The sequence below is a fragment of the Monodelphis domestica genome, chromosome 1 (genome assembly GCF_027887165.1).
Source record: "Monodelphis domestica isolate mMonDom1 chromosome 1, mMonDom1.pri, whole genome shotgun sequence".
NCBI lineage: Eukaryota > Metazoa > Chordata > Mammalia > Didelphimorphia > Didelphidae > Monodelphis > Monodelphis domestica.
In genome coordinates this window covers 687,405,105-687,409,579 of record NC_077227.1, presented here as the reverse complement: position 1 = coordinate 687,409,579, position 4,475 = coordinate 687,405,105, and the positions used below count along the sequence as shown (strand labels likewise).

Genomic DNA, 4,475 nt, shown 5'->3' with positions numbered 1-4,475 from the left:
TGTGGAAAAAATTCAGATCATTATATCAGTAATACCAAGCGATAAGCATTCAATCTCATCTGAAAGGAGTATCAGAACTCACTCTCACCATTACCACATAATTGCTGAGTATTTATATCTTCAATAGTTATACTGAAAGATACTGGAAGCTTTTTACTAACATTTAAAAATATGACCATTTAAAATTTATATCAGTGTAGGTTAGAGGAAATCTACTTTAGGATATAATAAATAGCAATATTTGGAAGTTTTGTCCTAAACCTGCTCTGCCTATGTTGCTCTCACATGATGCATCTAAACAAGTTTTAAAAGTGCCACTAAGTGGAAACTAGTTAGAGTTTATTTCTTTTTTTTTTTAATATATTTTATTTGATCATTTCCAAGCATTATTCGTTAAAGACATAGATCATTTTCTTTTCCTCCCCCCCACCCCCCATAGCCTGACGCGTAAGTCCACTGGGCATTAGATGTTTTCTTGATTTGAACCCATTGCTTTGTTGATAGTATTTGCATTAGAGTGTTCATTTAAAGTCTATCCTCTGTCATGTCCCCTCAACCTCTGTATTCAGGCAGTTGCTTTTTCTCGGTGTTTCCACTCCCATAGTTTATCCTTTGCTTATGAAGGGTGTTTTTTTTTTTTCTCCTGGATCCCTGAAAGTTGTTCAGGGACATTACACCGCCCCTAATGGAGAAGTCCATTACGTTCGATTATACCACAGTGTATTAGTCTCTGTGTACAATGTTCTCCTGGTTCTGCTCCTCTCGCTCTGCATCACTTCCTGGAGGTTGTTCCAGTCTCCATGGAACTTCTCCACTTTATTATTCCTTTGAGCACAATAGTATTCCATCACCAACATATACCACAGTTTGTTCAGCCATTCCCCAATTGATGGGCATCCCCTCGTTTTCCAGTTTTGGGCCACCACAAAGAGCGCAGCTATGAATATTTTTGTACAAGTCTTTGTGTCCATTATCTCTTTGGGATACAGACCCAGCAGTGCTATGGCTGGGTCAAAGGGTAGATATTCTTTTGTCGCCCTTTGGGCATAGTTCCAAATTGCCCTCCAGAATGGTTGGATCAGTTCACAACTCCACCAGCAATGAATTAATGTCCCTACTTTGCCACATCCCCTCCAGCATTCATTACTTTCCTCTGCTGTTATGTTAGCCAATCTGCTAGGTGTGAGGTGATACCTCAGAGTTGTTTTGATTTGCATCTCTCTGATTATAAGAGATGTGGAACACTTCTTCATGTGCTTGTTAATAGTTTTGATTTCTTTATCTGAGAACTGCCTATCCATTTCCCTTGCCCATTTATCAATTGGAGAATGGCTTGATTTTTTGTACAATTGATTTAGCTCATTATAAATATGAGTAATTAAACCTTTGTCAGAGGTTTCTATGAAGATTTTTTCCCAATTTGTTGTTTCCCTTCTGATTTTATTTATATTGGTTTTGTTTGTACAAAAGCTTTTTAGTTTGATGTAGTCAAAATTATTTATTTTACATTTTGTGATTCTTTCTATATCTTGCTTGGTTTTAAAGCCTTTCCCCTCCCAAAGGTCTGACATGTATACTATTCTGTGTTTACCCAATTTACTTATGGTTTCCTTCTTTATGTTTAAGTCACTCACCCATTTTGAATTTATCTTGGTGTAGGGTGTGAGGTGTTGATCTATTCCTAGTCTCTCCCACACTGTCTTCCAATTTTCCCAGCAGTTTTTATCGAATAGTGGATTTTTGTCCCAAAAGCTGGGATCTTTGGGTTTATCGTATACTGTCTTGCTGAGGTCGTTTTCCCCCAGTCTATTCCACTGATCTTCCTTTCTGTTTCTTAGCCAGTACCAAATTGTTTTGATGACTGCTGCTTTGTAATATAGTTTGAGGTCTGGGACTGCAAGGCCCCCATCATATGTGTTTTTTTTCATTATTTCCCTGGATATCCTTGATCTTTTGTTCTTCCAAATGAACTTTGTTATGGTTTTTTCTAAATCAGTGAAGAAGTATTTTGGTAGTTCAATGGGTATGGCACTAAATAGATAAATAAGTTTGGGTAGGATGGTCATTTTTATTATATTGGCTCGTCCTATCCATGAGCAGTTAATGTTTTTCCAATTGTTCAAGTCTAGTTTTAGTTGTGTGGCGAGTGTTTTGTAGTTGTGTTCATATAGTTCCTGTGTTTGTCTTGGGAGATAGATTCCTAGGTATTTTATTTTGTCTAAGGTGATTTTGAATGGGATTTCTCTTTCTAGTTCTTGCTGCTGAGCTGTGTTGGAGATATATAGAAAAGCTGATGATTTATGTGGGTTTATTTTGTATCCTGCAACTTTGCTAAAGTTGTTGATTATTTCAATTAGCTTTTTGGTTGAATCTCTAGGATTCTTTAAGTAGACCATCATGTCATCCGCAAAGAGTGATAACTTGGTCTCCTCCTTGCCTATTCTGATGCCTTCAATTTCTTTATCTTCTCTAATTGCTACTGCTAGTGTTTCTAGTACAATGTCAAATAGTAGAGGTGATAATGGGCATCCTTGTTTCACTCCTGATCTTATTGGGAATGCATCTAGTTTATCCCCATTGCAGATGATATTAGCTGTTGGTTTTAGATATATACTGTTTATTATTTTTAGGAATGACCCTTCTATTCCTATGCTTTCTAGTGTTTTTAATAGGAATGGGTGTTGTATTTTATCAAAGGCTTTTTCTGCATCTATTGAGATAATCATGTGGTTCTTGCTAGTTTGCTTGTTGATGTGGTCAATTATGTGGATGGTTTTCCTAATGTTGAACCAGCCCTGCATCCCTGGTATGAATCCTACTTGATCATGGTGAATGATCCTTCTGATCACTTGCTGGAGTCTTTTTGCTAGTATCCTATTTAAAATTTTTGCATCTATTAGAGTTTATTTCTGATGTGTGTTCAAAATCCATTAGAAGCTTTGCAAAAAAAAAAAGAGGAAGAGAAAAGAAGGAAGAGGAGGAAGAGCAGCTGGAAGAGAAGGAAGAGGGAAAGGAGGAGAAAGAAGTTTAAAAAAGAAGAGATTCAATTCCCTTTGGAACAATCTAGGTCTTGATATGAATGCCCAGACAGTCATGCTGCACAGAACCAATATATAATTGCACCAACTTCATGAACTAGCTACCATTTTCAGTAGCTGAGTCCATCAGTTGTTTCACAGAATTATAATGCTCTCCTAAGCCATAGGCATGTCTCATATAGATGAGTGTTAAAGGTTTGTTTGAATATTCTTCACCAACTACAATTGGAGGAGAGTCTGCTTGTATTACTTCTATTGGTGTTTGCAAAATATGAGACAGAGCCCTTAACTCAAGTTGACCTCCCCATGCAGCTGTGTTTACAACATCATCACAGTACTTTCCAAACTCTTCTGGAGTATATATATCTCCTGTATTAGGATTTGTTAAGAATGGCAGGAAGTCCTCCACATGGTTTTGCATATATTCAGCGGTTTGACTTCTTAAGGTGGCTACAGTCAGGAGGCATTCCTGTTCCTTTAGCTGGTCTTCAATAGCTTGGTACATACAGTGGCCATCTGATGGAATCTGTTTAATCTCTAAATGTCTAGCTGCCAAAATACATGCAAGTTTCTGATTTTCTAGATGTCTGGCTCCAGATAAGTTTTCAATTTCTGCTTCTGCTATCCTTTCTTCTCTTTCCTTCTCCAATGCAGCTTTCTTCTCCCACCTCTTCTGTGCTTTTGATATCTGAGGTTGCTGATTCTCAATATCCAAACATGCAATGTTAACGACAACAAAGTCTATCTTATTCTTTGCATGTGAAGTAAGCTTCAAATGCTCCAGTTCTTCTCTGTGTTTCTGTTCCATTTCTCCTTCCAATTTAGCAACATCCTCAATCAATTGTTTCCTCCTCTTTTTGTCATTCTTGGGAACTGCATTTTTCATGCTTTGAATTTTGGCCTGCAGCTCCTTCTTCTCCTTCCGATGCCGCTTCAATAGCTGCTCCTACTCTTCTTCCTCTTCCTCTTCAGGGAGCTCTTCGGCAGTGACAGACTCCATGACTACTTCCCTTTGTATCTTTAGAACTTCCATTTGAATTTTTTCCAATCTGTCCCATAATGACATATACTTTAATTTTTTAGAATGAATCTCAAACCATTATTTCTTTGAACTCATTAATCTCTTCTCCTAAATTGTGGGATGTTCATCAAACTTTCCTGTGTTTTCCCCTTCTCTGACACAAAACTTAAAGTATTAATTGTCATTTAGTTCCAAGGATCTAATTACCCCCACCCTCCTGCAAATGATATTACTCTCACCTAAGCCACTAGTTCTTAGTGAGAGGAAAATTACTCCTTGACTCCTATATTCCAAATTTTCAGTCCCCCAAACCAAAGTAATGCCACTTCTAGCAATGTATACCCAGACGATTTCATCTAAATTCATAAAATAAATGCTGATTGAACATTAAAACAGAAAAATTATTTCTAAGGCGA

General features: G+C 37.3%; 1 pseudogene; it reads right to left on the bottom strand.

Moving 5' to 3' along the window:
- Positions 1–2,902: 2,902 nt before the first annotated feature.
- On the bottom strand, positions 2,903–4,038 carry LOC100017443 (deubiquitinase OTUD6B-like; annotated as a pseudogene).
- Between the last annotated feature and the right edge of the window lie 437 nt (positions 4,039–4,475).